Below are 19,530 nucleotides of genomic sequence, written 5' to 3'. Positions count from 1 at the left end.
GAATCATCCTACTGGGAGGGCTGATCCTCAACCTGAGGCAGGGGGGAAGGAACTGCCTTAACCCTCTTGCTCTTTCTCTTGGGTAGTGTCTGGTCTATTGTTTCAAGATCCAGCACTTGTTCAGGTAAGCACTTTTTGGTCTGTTACCTGGTCACAGCAAGGACATGTGCTGATATTCCCAGCATTTCTGCATGGGTCCTATACTCCACCTCAGACCAAACTGAGGTTTCAAGATCATTACCTAACAGACACTCTACTGGACGGTCTGAACTCACAACAACTCTTTTGAGGCCAGTTACCCCTCCCCAGGAGAAGTTAACAACTGCCATACTATGGGAGGTAGTTGCATTGCTAGGGTTGGTCACTAGGTAGTTCTCACCTAGTATGATCTGGTCAGGGTTCACAAAGTTAGGTGTCACCATAGTGACACTGGCACGTGTGTCCCTGTAGGCCTGAGCTATTTTGTCATTAATAAAAGGTGTCTGTCTGTACTTGCTCAGATTACTGGGACTTACAGTAGAGGGCATTGCTATGTCCCCATCACAGACAAGAACAGCCTGAGTTGGTATTCTGACTAGGCCAGAGTCCACCTCAGTTCCCAGGGTTAACCCTACTACACCCTTTTGCTGGGAACCACCACTAACAGCTGGACTGGGGGGAACAGTTGCCTTAGGGGCAATGGTGGTTGGTGCTGTGCCCTTCTTGGTGCACTCACTAAACCAGTGAGAGACCGATTTACAGTATCCACACCAGGGCTTCTTTGGACCTTCTTGTTTCTGTTTGTTCTTTTTGGAGCCACCCTCCCCCTGTGCCTTTTGGGGGCCTGGTGAAGACTTCTGGTCTTTTTGTTTCTGCTCATTACCCTTCTGGTCTGCCTTTTTCTGATCACCCCCTTGGCTCTGGTTTTTCTGCTTGATCCTGGTTCTGACCCATTAGTCTGCCTTATTTCCCAATTCTTGGGGAGAGGTCAGATCAGAGTCAGTCAGGTACTGATGCAATAGCTGGTTTTGACAGTTGCTAAGGATTTGCTCTCTCATGATCAAATTATACAATCCTGTATAGTCCCTAACTTGACTTCCCAATAACCAGCCTTCCAGAGCCTTGGTGGCACAATCAACAAAATCAGTCCAGTCCTGAGTCAGTGTCTTCTGGGTATCTCTGATCATCAACCTATACTGTTCAGTGGTTAGGCCAAACCCATCAATCAGAGCACTCTTCGGGACAGAGTAGTTGTTAGCATCCCCATCACTAACTGTGAGGAGCTTATCTCTACCTTTTTCAGAAAAGGAGAGCCATAAGATTGCTGCCCACTGACTTTGGGGTACCTGCTGCACTTTGCAAGCCCTCTCCAAAGCAGTAATCCACTTGTGGATGTCATCCCCTTCTTTATAGGGGGGCACAATCTTGTTTAGGTGTCTATTTTCATAGGACCTATCTTTATCCTTAGGGATATTGCTGCCACCAGTGGGTTCTAACCCACTCTCTCTATTATCTCTAGCACGAGCAAGCTTCTCTTTGGCCAGGGCAACCTCAAGTTCCTGCCTTTCAATCCTAAGAGCAGCTTCTCTCATCTTTGCCTCATGTTCCTTTCTCTGAGGGGAAGTCATCCCTCTCTGAGCAAGGCCATGAGAGCCATTTGAAGCATGAGATAGGAGAGATTCCCTGGAGTGGGATCTTCCTCTTCTTTGCCTCTGGTTAAGCCCACTTGGGGGTCTGTATGAGGGCTGCCCATACTGACTCCCATGTATGCTTAAGTTAGCCTGGCTAAGTCTTCTGACTGGGACCTGGCTGTTTGTCTCAAGATCAGAATCATCTTCTTCTACCCCCTCTTTTTCCTCTGGTACAGGAGTATCAGTATTATCATCAGAAGAGGGAAAGACTTCATATGCACTACCTGTGTCACCTGTCTTAAGTGGCTGTTGAGCATCATACTCTTCTAAGAGCTCAACCAGGAACTTGAGGGTAGGGTTTGAACCCTGTTTTAGCCTTTTAGAAGTAAACAATTGTCTCAATTCTTTGAAGGCTAAGGCTTCATATCTCGAAGCAGTCCTCAAGGGATCTACCTCTACATGCAAAGAACCGCTGGGGTTCTCTGGATGAGACATGGTTTCTAGTGAGGTGTGGTGTTGCACCTACCTACACTATTTGTTTTCCTACAGAACCTTTCTAGGAGTTGTAGTCAGGGTGTGCTAGGCCCAGGCTCTACAACAGCTAAGTTCAGTAGAACTTAAGTATAGTAAGATTTGTTTTTATATGTACCTATAGGTACCTATGTGATCTTTCAAATGATATCTCAAGATTACAAGTGGTAAAACAACAGCAAGGTCTAATCCCAACCGCTGCACACCAATGTGGTAAGTTGGCCTGGTATATGATGTTCACTATTCTAGTGAGCACCTTGCACCAGTCCAAACAACCCTTATGGTGATGGTTGTAAGTGAACCTTATAGACCAGCTATCCTAGTGGTAGCGTGGACAGAACAGTCTTAGGCTAAAAGACTCTTGATGGCGTGTAAAGCCAGCTGTTTGACCATATGTAACCCCTTGAATACCAAATGAAAGGACACCACACTGGATATATATAACATATATATGTATTTATTTACTAACACACTCCTCTGAACTCTTTATGAGATCAGAGGCATAAGCACATAACAAGTTACTTAATCAGAATACTGGTTGGTTGGTTGGTTGGTTGATAGCTTTATTTCGATATGCATATCATAAAAGCATTACAAAAATATATAAAATAGCACATCATGAAGAACTGGACAAGTTAAAAGCCAAGTCGAATAAAAGATTTCTAGTTGTACAACAATAAATTATTTAAAAAGGAATTAAATTGATATAGACAGTCTTTTTGAGCGAATCATCCATGCCCATTTAAAAAATTTAGACACACTACAAACTATGGGGGAAGATGTATCAGTTAATAAAATCCGTAAAGCCACCATATACTGGTGAGTTCCCAGTTGTCTGCAGAGAGGTTTGAGCCAATTACTTCTTGGGCGGGTGTAGTCAGGGCACTCAAAAAAGAAATGAGCCACAGTTTCGGGCCTAGTTGTACATAATGCACAATGTGGTGATGCCTGCATGGGCATTTTCCATCTTGAGAGCAGGTCTCCTAATGGTAAGGTGCCTACTCTAAATTTAAAATAAAGTGCCCGATCAGCAGAAATTGTAATTAGGTCCAAGTAGGGCTCAAAGGCAACAACGTCTTTTATTTTCAAGTAAGCTGCGGTGGAGTTGCAGTGACGTGGATTGCTGATTAGCTGGGCAGAGACCCACTCCCAATATAGTTTTTTCAGGGTCGCCTTCGGCGGGGCAGATTGTGTAGTCCAGCAGGACCCCAGACCTAGGTCTCCCAGGAGGTTTTTAATGTCCCTAAGCCACTTGATCTTATGCCAACCACCCATTCCCATCACCTCTGACAGCCCGTCCACATATGTTTTCAATTCAGGAACCCTCCACAGACGAGCCCATAAAAGAAGGGGCCGGAGGCGAGCCTGATCCTTAATTGATTTACAACCCGCATCCAAAAGCACCGGAACTGTTGGAGTACTCAACGGAATGGCCAGAAGGTCCTTCAGAAATTTATTCTCAGCCTTGGATAGAGCCTCAGAATTACCAAGGCCCCATAGCTCAGCCCCGTAGAGAGATGCCGTGACAGCTCTAGCTTTATAAATGTCAATTACTGGAGCTACACATTGCTTAGAGGAGTTACGGTACTCGCTCAACAATGCTCCCCCCACCCTTTTGTGACTGAGGGTCAATTTGTTAATATGGGGTGACCAGCTCATGACATCACTCATACAAATCCCTAAATAATCAAATTCTGAGACTCTCTCAAGGGGAACAGAATTCAATACTGGAGGACGACCAAGCTTACGTGGAGGGTGCATGATCAAATATTTAGTTTTGTCCACTTTAATAACCAACCCTCTTTTTGAGCAAAAGTCCTGAAAACGGTTCAAAAGCTTCTGGAGGCCCTGGGGAGTCTTTGAGATGAGGAGGGTGTTGTCTGCAAACAACAGGGTTGGGATCCTCACGCCCCCCAAAGAGGGGGCGTCTGCTGGCTCTTCAAGCAGGTGCTCTACCACACCATTCATATACAGGGAAAATAGTGTGGGAGCTAATACACAACCCTGTCGGACACCCCTATTCACCGGGATCCTATCGGTCTTTTCCCCATTCTGCCCCCATCACACCTGGGCATAGTTGTCGGTATGTAGTTTGATGAGAAGCAGTAAAATATAAGGGGGCAACCCGAGACCCTGCGGGACCCTCCAGAGTTCCTCCCTAGGAACGAGGTCAAAGGCAGTCTTCAAGTCTATGAAGGCCAGGTAAAGACTGCCTTTGCCCAGCTCCACCACCTTCCAGTGTAGAAGCAATAATCTGAACACTTGCTCAATAGTTCCTGTACCGGAGCGAAAGCCTGCCTGCAAGTCGGACAATATGTGGTTGTCATTCACCCAATGAAGAATCCTCCCCAAAATCACCTTCCCCGCCACCTTTTGAGTAGAATCGATGAGGCTTATTGGCCTGTAGTTCCCTGGTTGGTCCCGACAGCCCTTTTTAAAAATTGGAACTACCTCTGCCCCTTTCCAAGACTCAGGGACGGGACCTCCCTCTAAGATGGCATTCAAAAGAGCAGAAATCAGTGTGCCCCATTCACCCGGATAGGCTCGGAGGAGATCCCCTGGCAGCCCATCAGGACCAGCTGCTTTCAGGGGTATCAAGGATTTAATCAAGTTCGTAACCTCCCGTACAGTGAAGGGGTCAGTGGCTCCATCCAGTGAAAATGGGGGCAGGGAAAATGGGTCATCAAGAGGCCCTTCTACGGCCGAATATAGGGCCTTGAAGTGGTTGAACCACGTCTGGGCTGGGATTGTGCAGGTCCTCAAGGTGTCATCAGGGCGATTCCTACTGCCCACCAGGTCCCAAAAGCCTTTGGCGTCTCTCCCTCTACTTGCAACCAAGAGATCCTGCCAGAAGTTATCCTCCCATTCCTTTTTGGCAAGTTTCAAACATTGTGAATACAACCTTCTGGCCTCCCTAGTCCTTGTTTGGGACTTGGATTTCACTGCTTCGACAAGCTGTGTCTTAGTTACCCTACACTTGTGGTTAAACCAACCCTGTTTTTTCCGGGGGCATGTCTTCCTCCCGTTATGACTGTATGGAACAATAAACAAGTTACTTATGGCCTGAGTGAGATTACAGAACAAATCACCCAGCTTCGCCGTCCCACCCTCAAGAGAATCCAGATTGTCTAAGGCTGTGGCTAGGAGCTGCGTTATAATAGACATCTTCTCACCCGAGAGCGTGAGCTTGGCCCACTTCAGCCGTCTGCCACAGTTCGAGACAACTGATTCACCGGGAACAGTAATACATGCAGGCGGACTCCCTGTGCCCTCAAACCGCCCAGGGGACAAGGCGAGAGAGAGCAAGTTGTGATCGCTCTCAACGGAGGGTATGATCTCCATATCTTCCACCGAGCTCAATAGGTGGACGTCAAGCAGAATGTAGTCAATTCTTGACGTGTGGTTAGGCCTATTGTACGTATGAGCTCCCACTTTATCGGATCTAGTCCTTCCATTAAGGGCCCTCAGGTCAAACTCCATGGTGAGAGAATTGACCTGAAGTGCCACTTCCGTCCATCTCTTGATTGGGGCAAGATCTAGAGCCGGTATCCCCCTCCTATAGTCTTCCTCCTCCTGGTCTTGAGTGACTTCTGAGCCGAGAGGCTCAAACGTACAGTTAAAGTCACCCGCGACCAGGGTACATAGCTTGTGGGGGGAAGATCTAAGCAGGCCCTCTAAAAGATCTATAGTGGGTGATTGTCTGCCTCCCTTTATGCCCCGCGCATAAATGTTAAAGATGTTAAGAATGACTCGACCCCTGGAATTCTTTAAAGTGATATTAAGGAGGTCCGGACAATTTGTTTGGTGCTCCTCTACCCTACAGTTAAGGGAGGAAGATACCCAAATAAGGAGGCTTCCCGAAGGACGTCCCCTGCCTGATTCCGGGTAGACAGCAGGTGTATAATGGGATGAATAACCCGCCTTGTGTAGGGGCCCCTTACTCCAGGTCTCCTGGAACACACAAATGGAGTATTCCTCCACAAGAGCATTCCAGTCAAGTAAGGCCAACTTCCTATCTAGTCCGGCCACGTTCCAGCTGAAAACCCTAATAGGTGGGTCCGTCACAGCTGCAGCGCTACTAGACGCGACAGTACCGTCCGAACATACCTCTGGCAAAACAGGGTTGTCAATAACAACTTCATCTGGTCCCGCCCCATACCTGGTTCCCATCTAGCCATTAGGGCTACTTGCCCCCCTACTGCGGTAGGTGAACCCGTCAACTTTGGGGATAGGTGGATAGCTCCCACAATTTTTAAATCCCCCCGAGCCTCCCCAAAAGAGTCATCAAGTCAGTACCCCCTAAGGCCCCCAGCTCGACCTCGGCCACACCGCATGCGGCTGGAATAGAGGTAATACAGGAGGCCATTGGCTGCCAGAGATGTTTTGACAGGTAGCCACAGGATATTGGCCAGGACAATTCATAGCCGGCCGTGGGTAAAAGAATGTTAGGTCAACCACATCAATACCTGGTCCACCCGTAGCCTGCTCTGGATTACATATTGCGTGAGCAACTCTCATGTCTTGAAAGTTGACTACCACACAATCGCCCTCAAACGATTTCTTCCCCTGTCCAATCCATCCTACCCTACGCACTCCGAGAATCACCCCATCCATACCCATAGGAGCCACCTTTTGCGGTCTGGCCACCGGAGGAGGGGCTCCAGGATGTCTTATTGCTGCTTGTGCCTTTAGGACCGGGGCAGCTACCCCGGCATCAACAGTTTGGGAAGCGGGTCGTTTTGGCTTAGTAAGAGCCCCTTCCACCTGCGACTTCTTTTGGTCGGGTTTGGACTTTGCATTCCTCGCTATCGGGGAGTACTAGCATGGACCTGGACAGTATGAATTATGGTTCCCGATTTTGCAGTAGCAGGGGTCTCGCAAGCAATTGCCGGGTCCTTCCCTACTGCTGAGGCAGATACAGACGTTAACGGTGGTGTTGCCTGGATTAAGCCCCCTAAGTCCCCCTCCCGACATTCCCACCCGCATTGTCCTCCCTAGATTTAGACTGTAGTTTAATAAGAGTTTTCAGGGAGAAAAAGTTATCCCGGGTGGTCTGTTCGAACCTATCGAGCCTATCCCCCAGACTCTTAACTTGGTCGATAAGCGGGACCAGTAAGGACTTAACCAAATTCTCGATGAGCTTAGGGGAAGGCACTTCATGTGGAGCTGTTGGTGGAGCAGCGGCGATGGAGTTTGCTTGTGGAATTTCAGTCTCAGTTACCAGGGGATCATTTCCTCCGGTTGGGTCTATGGTCGGTGTGGCAGATCCACGGCCATTTAGTAGGGCACGGCCTCTTGGGACATACTTCCTCGGACGCTTATGAAGTGATATGAAGCTACCCTTCATTATACTAGTGACCCTTTTTCTCTTATTACAAACCAGGGAGCCACGTACCAAACACGACGGGTTAGGAGCCAGAGAAAGGACCTGAGGGGACAGTTGGCGCACCTGACCGGTGGGAGTGCTTGGGGGTATAGTAGATGCGGGTCCTGTAACCACAGGGCTAGAACTAGTGGGCAGAGATTGTACTACCATGCTTTCCAACCTATCAATGCTTGCCCCTATTGCAACAATCCGTGGCTGCTCGGACAAAATCCCTGGAGTAGGGGAGGCAGGATGGGTGGAGGTTGGAGACAGGGCATGTGCCACTGCTCCTAACGAGGAGCGTCTAGCCGGGAAGGAATCTTGTGAGAGGCGGCGTTCCGTCATCACAATCTCCTTTTCAATGACAGCAGCTACTCTTGTGATGAATTTGTCCATCGTGCCTATCATAGAGCTCCCTGTAGCCCCCTCTCCCCCACCCCTCAGAACTTTCCCAGAACGAGTAGGCATTTGGGCCTCTAAGCCCACAGAGGAACCACTAAATCTGGGACGTAAGATGTTAAATGACAGGGGGGTGGCCCAGCCCAGCCTCTAACAGCCCCTGACTGCCACAAACTGCCCGCCCTTTGCCCGGGCTTCGCTCGGCGTCCCGCTCGCGTCCCGCTGAGCGCCAGACGAGCTAATAAATAAGGGCGTTGCAGGCGGGGGGTGTGTCACGCTGGGGGCGCGGCCGTACACACCTGGTCAGTGCAGGGACTCCTGGTCTAGAGAGTCCCTGCTGCACACGCCCTTGCAGTTCGTCAATTCCTCCTCCCAGTGCCTTGAATCGTTAGAGCAGCCTCTGCCCCTCGCTGTCAGCCGCGAAGCGGGTGCGGCGAGCAGTTGTTGGAACAGCGGTATCCCGAAGGATAAAGGGCTGGCAGCTCCGAGAGTCCTTCCGGTAACACCTAGGTGGCAGTTAGCGTTATGGCGTCCCACTGGTATCTGGAAACACACGCCTTAAGAACTTGGTCAGGCGGGGGGCGTGTCACGCTGGGGGCGTGGCCGTACACACCTGGTCAGCGCAGGGACTCCTGGTCTAGAGAGTCCCTGCTGCACACGCCCTTGCAGTTCGTCAATTCCTCCTCCCAGTGCCTTGAATCGTTAGAGCAGCCTCTGCCCCTCGCTGTCAGCCGCGATGCGGCGAGCAGTTGTTGGAACAGCGGTATCCCGAAGGATAAAGGGCTGGCAGCTCCGAGAGTCCTTCCGGTAACACCCAGGTGACAGTTAGCGTTATGGCGTCCCACTGGTATCTGGAAACACACGCCTTAAGAACTTGGTCAGGCGGGGGGCGTGTCACGCTGGGGGCGCGGCCGTACACACCTGGTCAGCGCAGGGACTCCTGGTCTAGAGAGTCCCTGCTGCACACGCCCTTGCAGTTCGTCAATTCCTCCTCCCAGCGCCTTGAATCGTTAGAGCAGCCTCTGCCCCTCGCTGTCAGCCGCGAAGCGGCACCCGCAAAGCGGGTGCGGCGAGCAGTTGTTGAAACAGCGGTATCCCGAAGGATAAAGGGCTGGCAGCTCCGAGAGTCCTTCCGGTAACACCCAGGTGGCAGTTAGCGTTATGGCGTCTTAATCAGAATACTTTAAATAGCACAATTTACAGTTAGGCCCTAGGGGCGCGTAAAACCATATACTCAGTAAGTGGTATAAGAACCACGACTCGGGAAAAGGAAAGGCCTAGGGCCTAGAGAATCGCTGGGGCTACACTATCTGAACCTTAGGTTAGGAGTGGGAGGCCCACAGGCGGCGCGTGTACACTCATGCGAGAGTCAATAGAAAGTCAATAGGAACTTAAAAAATGAAGTAACGAAGATTCAGGACACTTCCGGTCTAAATAGGAAGATACAACTAACAAAACTAGACACTAGGATATTCAATCCCTACAGGAGCACCGAAGTACTCGCGTTACCTCACCCACGGGCTGCGGGTGCATAGGTGTCAAAGTGTGTCTGGTTTTCTCGTTGATTCCTATGGAGCCTTGGAAGAAGATGCTGCAGGCGACCAGGAGGAAGATGTCCGGGTGGATCCAAGGGTGGATCGGAGTTGAAGAAGACCTGAAAGCAGAGGGGACAGAGTCTAGGTCACTAGCCAGTGACCGGGTGGAACCAGGAAGGAACCAGACGTCGTCGAGGAGCAATCAGGTGCTGTCGTGAAGCTTGTCCTTGCAGCCACGCGGACCAGGAGGCGTCGATGACGACCAGGTGCTGGAGAGGAGCTGTCCCACGAAGGTTCTCACCGATGGAGGGGTCGACTTCAAGATCGAAGCCAACAAGCCTAAGCAAAGGCAACCCACGCAGGATACACAAAAGGCTTCTGGTGCAGACCAGGAGGGTCTGAGGTACTTCACCTCTTCAGGGAAGCAAGGGCAAGTCTGGAGCAACCAGATCAGTGATGGATTTTCAAAAGGATCGTCGTCACAGGGCTACTAGCCAACTGGCCAGCAACCGGGACAACGCGTCGAGCAGAACACAAGCAGAAGGGCCCCATGCAGATCTCGTGGAGTGTGGAGGGCTGGTCTTCGGTGCAGGTGGAGCTCGGTGTCGGGTTGTCTCTGTCCCCAGGGCACAGCTTCGAGGATGCCTCAGGAACTGCGCTGTTAGCAAGTTGAAGACTTTCCAAGTTGCCTGGTTCCATGGGTTCCAACACCTTCCACTGTGCTCAGCTGTGCTGGATTCATGCAGTGGGGTCAGAGAGGTCCGGGATTCGAGGTCTTGTCAGGCTCTGTGCTCGGGTTCCGGCGGGAACGGGGACAAAGCAAGCCGTCGAGTTGCTGGATGGTGCCTGGTTGCCCAGGGGGGTCACTCCGTGGCCACAAGGGAGATTCTTCAGTCTTCAGCTCAGGTGAATGTCGAAGGGTCCAGCGTTTCGTTTCAAGTCAATATTAGGATTAATCTGAAGTCCTGGGGTTCAGCTCCTACCTTTATACAACTAAAAGGGGCTGGATTACTTTCCAGGTCCCTCCTATGAGTGGGACCAGGAAGGGGGGTGGTTACACCCCCTCTCTTTTGTCCAGTTTCGTGCCAGAGCTGGGGCTGGAGTGCCCCAGCACCGGTTTGAACTGGACTATGCATGGAGCACCTAGTGTGCCCCAGGCAGTGTCTCATTCTATTCAGCCCTCCCTGTCCCAATAGACAAAGTCCTGTCTGGGGTGGTGCTCGCCCCTCTCCAGGCAGGAAACCTATTGTCCAAACCTCCGTGACTGGAAGGACTCCCAGCAGCAGGAGGTCAGACTTTGTCTGTGGCAGCAGCGTCCATTTTGTGACGCTGGGGCTCTGGTTAACTTTAACCGGGATAGTCAGCAACAACATGTTTTCTCCCTCTAGAAGGGTGGAATGCTACCCCCGTCGCCAGAATTGGCGAGGGGGTAGTATTCCAAAGTGTATGAAACCTTACACGACATGTTTAGATAAAGCCAAACCAAAGTTAGCATTCAACCGCGAGGATTATAATGCACTTAAGAGTATATGGTATGGCAATATCATAGAACAGCTATAAGGACATGGTTCCGAAAGCTGCAGACAGGCTCAGCTCATGCTAGAGCACCATCTCACACATTACCAAGCACTCTGCCTCCAGGATTGTTAAGGCCTGCCATTGGAGTGACTTATAGGTTACTGTGTGTCTATATTTAAGGGTAGATATAGGAATGCTATACCTAAGCAAGGGGTGATTACACAACTTTGCCCCAGCTGAGTGATCAGCCAGTTGTGTCAGTTTGAGTGGCCAGCCAGGGGTGGCATAATACATGTTGCAGCCCCTGGTAGGCCTTGGCTACACCTATGCCCTGAGTACCGAGGGTACACTTCTACAGGGGCTGATAAGGTGAACCAATTCCCAATTGTGGATGTACCTAGAGTACATGGTGCGAATTTAGAGAGAGTGCATCTGGGCTGTTGGTCTGATTAGCCGGCCCACAGCCACATCTAAGTCGAAAACCAGTAAAGCAAAAGCAAAAAGCGGGGGTGACCATAGGAAGCAGACCCTACTCTCCTACAAGCGGTAAACGGCGGGTGGCACTGAACACGATGATGCAGCCACGAGCAGAGGGAGGATGGGCGGTCCCAGACTTTGAATTGTATTATTTGGCAGCTCAGCTGCAGTGGTTCACACAGGCGGTGGCCCGGGAGTTCAGGGGACCGGATGGCCCAGAGGACCGATGGTTTCCGCGACACGTCTTGCCCTTCATTGTGCTCGGCCAGCGTCTGCGAGTGGATTCTCTGGTGGTTGAAGTTTTGTGTGGCGTGACGGATAGGCAGGTAGAGCCCGACATGGGAGCATGTATACTGCACTGGTTTCCTCATACGGCGCAAACGAAGGTCACAAGTGAATTCATCGACCTGGGGTTATTATTAGCTAAACGAGAATTAACAAGGCAGTGGAAATCTAAGCAGGGCCGTAGGGTGGAGCTGTGGAGGGCGGAATTTGCGGCCTGGGCGGCCAGTGAGAGTATGGTTAGGTTCCAACAGGCCAGAAGAGCGAACAATAAAAAAGCAATGGAAACAGTACAGGCATGGGAAGCCCTGGTGGTATTACTGCAGGCGCCAGAGCAGGACTCTGACACTGACTCAGTGGAAGCTCCTAAAGAAAGTACTGGAGTCCACACTCTCTAGATAGGACTGCGCCATCTGGTGGGGGGAAGGTACTGGGAGTGGAAAGGATATGATTGGAATTTAGCCCATGCAAAATAAGTGACCTAAACGCCCTAGCACAAGAAGATATTGTTGATCCTTGTTTAAAACTAAGCACAGCACACCGGGGGTAGGGGTTGGGGGGGTTGGGGAGGGAGAGGCAAGCGAAAACGGGGGCACCAAGTTAGGATTTTAATCTGTGGTTAGATGTTGCTATATGCATGTAATGTTGAGGATAATGTTGGCAGGATAGGAGGCTGGGAATTTACTATGATAATAGGTAAGAATGAGGAGGCAAGCTTGGCAACTGACAGCAACTACCCAGGCAATGTACTAAATAATGTGCCCCTATTGATAATGTGTTTTATTAGATAGGGGTATGTGTGTGTGGAAAATTAATAAAAATACTTTTAAAAAAATGACTTAAACGCATTCTTTCAACTATTTACAGGAGATGCACCAGTGCTGGATCCAAGATCCACCAATGAGTAAGAAAAGGTAATGAAAACACTACTTACCTGCTAAGTGAATTTCCTCCCGTAAGATAACATTGGTGATTATATGTGAAAATACAATAATATTCCTTAAAAATCACTACTGTAACCAAAACGCTTTTACTCAACTGTTTACCAGAGATGTCCCAGGACTGAATCTAGGATCCAGGCCTGTGGTTAGAAAAGTAATCCATAAAGTAACTCATTGCTTTAAACTAGAAATTCCCATTGAGCTCACTGTTGCATTGTGTTTGAAATTGTGTCGCCCATTGCAACAACTGTAACTACTGTACTTAAAAGTCTATTGCCTATTTGCAAAGTATTTAAACTAAAGTAATTCATTCTGAGAAAGTATATTGTGTAATGTAATGTATAATGTAACTATAATGTAATTTAATCTTGAAGGTCTTCAATTCGTGGCGACGGGCCGGTCCTTAAACCTACGTGCCCGTAGGTTTAAGGACCGGCCCGTCGCCACAAATTGAAGACCTTCCGCCTTCAAGACTTTAAGAGAAAGGATTCAGAACCTATTGGGAAGAGTGGAATGTGTTGGGATCAGATGCAGAAAACGTGAATTTGATTTGAGTTACATGGAGGGATGAACGTTGGATTTTAGTTTCAGTGAGGATATAATCAGACACGTTGAAGGAAGGAAGGGAAGTTAAGGTCCTAAGGTGAACAGAATTAATTAAATAGGTTTCAAGTATTGTTGTTATTTGGTTGGATATACACTTATAAGAGAGAACTGCATCTGTGAATAGTGATTGGAAGCCCTGATGATGTCCGTCATCGGACGAAACGCGTCGGCTCTCAGATATTTTCAATTGTCTGGATTGATTTGGAAATATTGAAATGGAATGTGGAATCTGTCGTCATTTTTTGTGACTGATATCTGAATAAATTGTGATTTTGGGAATCAACAAACTTTGACCCTGTGATATTTATATCAATTTGAATCCGCTCCCTCGAATCTTTGGAACTATCAAATATACTTACACACCTATATCAACATTATACACCAGCACACATCCTATTCACTTATGAAGTCATCCTACTCACATATGCAAACAATGGATCATACTTACTTTTACTTAGCTACACCCTTATACAAACACCACTTCATCTATTCATATAGATAGTAACTCATACTTAGTGTGTTATAAAATCACTATTACAAGTATACAGTTATCCATGCAGTCACTCATACAATCACTGAGTATTATGTATACTTATTTATATACATCAACTGTCAAATACATTGCCTTTTATTTTTCTAGTTTGTTGGACATGTACCCTTGAGAGATATATTTGCTCATCACCACACCCATAAAGATATTCACTCACCCAAACAACTGTTATAACATGTAGTCTTAACCTCATATACCTACTGAATCAACTATTCACACATCTTTGGGCAGTCACACACCTCCACCGAACCACACACACATTCACTCTCCCATACAAATACTCAGTTAACTAATCAATAACTAATATAGACTTTCACAAAGCTAGTAACCAACTGGAGAAGATGTTTACACAACAACTGACAACGTGGTACAGATATTCACACAGTTTAGTCACTATCCAATATATTTAGTGAGACAGTATAAATTAGTCAAGTAAACAGTCAATCACACTGTGAGAAGTTGGCCTGGTATATGATGCTCACTAGTTCTAGTGATCACCTTGTATCAGTCCAAACAACCCTTATGGTGATTGGTTGTAAGTCAACCCTATAGACCAGCTATCCTAATGGTAGCATTGACAAAGCAGTCTTAGGCTAAACTCTTTTGGCATGTGAAGCCAGCTGTTTTAAAACAATATAACTCCTTGAATACCAGATGAAAGGACACCACACAGGTTGTTATGAAAATAAACAGTATATTTATTAATAACAACACCTCTGGATTCCTCCTTGCACAAGCCTCACCTGGACTCGTTGAAGAACTCGGCTCCCTGTTTTCTGCTACCGCTGTTGCCGCTGCGACTGGCCGGACCCGCTCCGCGGGTCCCGCTGCGCGGCTGACAGCCTTGCTGTGCTCCATCTTTCTGCGGGGGTTTGGGTGTCCCTCTGACCGGCAGGGCTGCGAGCTTCCAGCGGGGGACTCCAAGGACCAGGAGCCCCCGCGCGCCCGTTACCACCTGGGCTGCTCTCCCTGCCGGCTCCACCCCCATCCTTGTAAAAACCGGCGGCCGAATACTGGACAAGTGGATTCCTCCTTGCACAAGCCTCACCTGGACTCGTTGAAGAACTCGGCTCCCTGTTTTCTGCTACCGCTGTTGCCGCTGCGACTGGCCGGACCCGCTCCGCGGGTCCCGCTGCGCGGCTGACAGCCTTGCTGTGCTCCATCTTTCTGCGGGGGTTTGGGTGTCCCTCTGACCGGCAGGGCTGCGAGCTTCCAGCGGGGGACTCCAAGGACCAGGAGCCCCCGCGCGCCCGTTACCACCTGGGCTGCTCTCCCTGCCGGCTCCACCCCCATCCTTGTAAAAACCGGCGGCCGAATACTGGACAAGTGGATTCCTCCTTGCACAAGCCTCACCTGGACTCGTTGAAGAACTCGGCTCCCTGTTTTCTGCTACCGCTGTTGCCGCTGCGACTGGCCGGACCCGCTCCGCGGGTCCCGCTGCGCGGCTGACAGCCTTGCTGTGCTCCATCTTTCTGCGGGGGTTTGGGTGTCCCTCTGACCGGCAGGGCTGCGAGCTTCCAGCGGGGGACTCCAAGGACCAGGAGCCCCCGCGCGCCCGTTACCACCTGGGCTGCTCTCCCTGCCGGCTCCACCCCCATCCTTGTAAGAACCGGCGGCCGAATACTGGACAAGTGGATTCCTCCTTGCACAAGCCTCACCTGGACTCGTTGAAGAACTCGGCTCCCTGTTTTCTGCTACCGCTGTTGCCGCTGCGACTGGCCGGACCCGCTCCGCGGGTCCCGCTGCGCGGCTGACAGCCTTGCTGTGCTCCATCTTTCTGCGGGGGTTTGGGTGTCCCTCTGACCGGCAGGGCTGCGAGCTTCCAGCGGGGGACTCCAAGGACCAGGAGCCCCCGCGCGCCCGTTACCACCTGGGCTGCTCTCCCTGCCGGCTCCACCCCCATCCTTGTAAAAACCGGCGGCCGAATACTGGACAAGTGGATTCCTCCTTGCACAAGCCTCACCTGGACTCGTTGAAGAACTCGGCTCCCTGTTTTCTGCTACCGCTGTTGCCGCTGCGACTGGCCGGACCCGCTCCGCGGGTCCCGCTGCGCGGCTGACAGCCTTGCTGTGCTCCATCTTTCTGCGGGGGTTTGGGTGTCCCTCTGACCGGCAGGGCTGCGAGCTTCCAGCGGGGGACTCCAAGGACCAGGAGCCCCCGCGCGCCCGTTACCACCTGGGCTGCTCTCCCTGCCGGCTCCACCCCCTCATCTCTCAATCCCCCAGTTATATAAACCAAGTAACTTTCCCGCTGCGCGGGAGCGCGCGGGAGCGTCCCGGGAGAAGCCCGGGACAAGGGCGGGACCGTTTGAGGCCGTTCGAGGCCTAAGAGGACTGGCCTGGCCCACCCCCCTTGGTTCTAGCCATTCTTATTGTACCAGGACTCTGAGACTAGTGAGTACTCCACAGAAATTATAACTGTCATACATTATGTGTACTCGGGGGAGTCGCAGTAAGACTGCACTGGGTTTAACTAAGACAAATGGTACCTTGGATGATTTTCTAGTAAAAACTAACTTGGCCATAGATGCCGAAATAACAAAAATGCAGAAGAGAGTTTCCATTGAGTTAGATGCTGCCCGCAGACTCTCCCAAACATTCACTAATTCTAAAAAATCCTCCTTGGGAAACATTGCGTCGGCTGTATCCCCCCAACAGCTTTCATGCCCCCCCCCCCTGTTGATTCTCGCTGACGTTCATCACCCCCCTGTTCCCTCCTCTCCCTTATCATTAGATTCCTCTTTTATTTTTTCCCCCACGATCTCCAAATCTAGTGAGGGCAAATTGTCTATTGAACAGGGAAATCTTACCAATTGGACAGACATTCCAGCTCCCTCTTTTTCTGTAATAAAAAGCAAAAACCTACATAGCCAAGGCCTGAAAAAGAAAAATTATGCAAAACTTGTCCATGCTCGCAAGAGAGCTAAAATTGCAAGGCAGCAGTTCTTCAATCACAGAAGAACCCTGCCTTATACAGGGGAGCCTAAACAAATACCACCTCTACCTATTCAGTTAGCAGGGGGTGATAGTAATCTTACTTATTCTAACTCTGTTACTGCCCCGGTTTTAGAGAATTCTGTCGTCCCTGGCGATAATTCAACAAGGGGAGGGCAAAATGAGCTAGGGAAGGACACTGATAAAGCGGGTCATGATGATGACTTTCTCAAAACGGTCTGGGCTACCTTAAAACAATTATTGACACCTTTTGAACTCAGGCTGTCACGTATTGAGAATCACCTTCTGGAAATGGACAAAACCCTAGTATCCCTGGCCACACTTAGCCTAAAACAGCTAGAAGCAACATATCCTCAAATCACCGAGGGCGCTCCTCAGGTTACAAATGATGGCATTCAATCTGTACCAGCCGGTGACACTGGCACTCAAATGGCCCAAGCCTCTAAGGAGGCACCCCATGCCCCCGTAATTCTGTCCTCATCATTACCCCCCCCATTACCCAAACCTATTCCAATCCCTAAACCCCGGACAATTGCAAAGGTCGCTGACCCCCCATCATCTAATCCACCAACATCTGAGAAAGAATCCTACAAAAAAAAGGTGCAGTCCAAATCTTCTTCCAGAGCTGACCAGAAGGCAAGCAACCCTATCACTCCCCTTTTAGAGCGTAGAGCTTACCTACACCAAAATCGTCAGAACTTTCGCGGAGGCTATATTGACCTCCCTCCTGAGGCTGGCCCCTACGTTGTTATCTTGGCTGGGGTTCCTTCGCTTGATACTGACACTGTGGAAACCCAGTGGTCCTTAAAGAACAAAGTGATCCACTGGCTAAATGTTAATAGGCAGCTCCCTCACAATAACAGGGGTAGGGTCCTAATGGCCAGGAGAGTCCCATGGGTGGGTCGCACTTATAAATCAATACCAGGAGACTGCATCGTGGTGTCATTTGCAGACCCCCATACTGCCCATCTCATTACCACATGGGATCCATATGCGACCAAACAAGCCATTGTCACTAAACCCCTTACCTTTTTTTACCCTCCTAAACAGGTAGTAGAGTGCCCTGGGGCCTGGACTATAGCCCACAATCAGAGAGGGAAGGGGCACGGGCAGGGATGGCAACCCACTAACAGCTGGTGGGAAGGAGTACCCACTATGAACAGGTTTGAATGTCTAGATCAGGTGGATTGACTGGGAACCAATGATCTTCCACCCCGGTCAAGCGACCAAAATCACTCAATGAATGGCAGTAGTAGTGATAAATCACCACTTATTGTCAACAATCCAACTCATTTGGTGGTGGAACAACCCTGCTCTCTCCAACGCCCTCTATCAGTGCGGACCACACAACATCTAGATAGGGCATATTTCCAAGCCCCGGTAGGCGTAATGGGGAATGAGGGACAAACACACCAGGAAGCTAGAGAACTAAAGCACTCACTGTTATCCTGGAACGTAGCAGGCCTGGGCAAAAAGATCATGCACACACCCTGGTTGGAGACCGTGCAGAAGCATGGTATACTCTGCCTGCAAGAAACTTGGCTTGCAGAGGAAAGGCACATCATGGGGTATCGAACATTTCACTCACCCGCTGTGCCTTCTCCACAGGGTCGAAATAAAGGGGGCTTGTGCATATACACTTCGAATGTAGGGGATATAAAGGTATATAACTTCCACTCTGACCAATATTTCCAAATTCTTTCATTTAAATGGGGCACCACACAAAAGATTATACTGGTGAATTTTTATAATAACATGCCAGCAAACGAAATGGAATTGATTTTGAATAAAATGTCTAATCACATCCATAAAGTAAGGGATCAAAATACGGGAGACCATACAGTCCTCTGGGTGGGAGATTTTAACTGTGCCATCTGCCCATCTTCTGAGCTAGGTTTGTGCGGCCTTACAGATCATGAGGAGGACGGCCCTCTCCACTTCTCACACACCAATCTGGGGTCTCTCCTAAACAGTATTATATTCTCTTTTGATCTCACCTTCGTTAATCAGGCATGCTCCCCCCCAGTTCCCTTTGCCCCAACATACAATGGAAGAGGCTGTGGAACGACAATCGACTTTGCATTGATATCCCCCACTAAACCTAATTTTCTAACTTTTTGGGAGATAGGGGTCGACCCAATGAGCGATCATTACCCAATTACCTTCGGGCTTAGGCTCTCAGATGAGAAAGCCAAGGAATCTAGCGGTGCACTTTATCCACTAGAGGTTACCTTAACAAAGATAAATGGCTATGTGATAAAGTGGGAGAAATTGAACCCCATAATCTTCTCTCACAACCTCATATCATCTTGCTTTGCAGACATATCTGTCTGCTTAGAGGAAGATATTGATCCTAAGGCGATTATGGCAGCTTTTGCTAATATCCAACTGTACATAAAAAATCATCTAACTAAGAGCTACAAAAAGAAGGGGAAACATGCAGGCGGGTGGTTTGATTCCAGGTGCACACTCGCCCTAAAGAACCTGAAGAAAGCTTTAAACACCACTCCGAGAAATAGGCTTCAAATTTCTGAGGCCAGAAGAGAGTACAGGAGGGAAATTAATCATCGGAAAGCAACGATGAAAAGGGAGGCCTGGGAAGCTCTGGGGGAAGCTGCCAGGAATAAGGACACTAACCTCTTCTGGAAAGTCATAAGATCAGTATATAACACCAATGATACGGACAACTGCATGGATGTAGCAATCACGGCAGAGCTCTGGGTAGAACACTATGCCAAACTTTACACCAATAGCCAGGGGGA

Source organism: Lissotriton helveticus, chromosome 7 (genome assembly GCF_964261635.1).
Source record: "Lissotriton helveticus chromosome 7, aLisHel1.1, whole genome shotgun sequence".
Classification (NCBI taxonomy): Eukaryota; Metazoa; Chordata; class Amphibia; order Caudata; family Salamandridae; genus Lissotriton; species Lissotriton helveticus.
Note: the sequence above shows the minus strand (reverse complement) of the source record.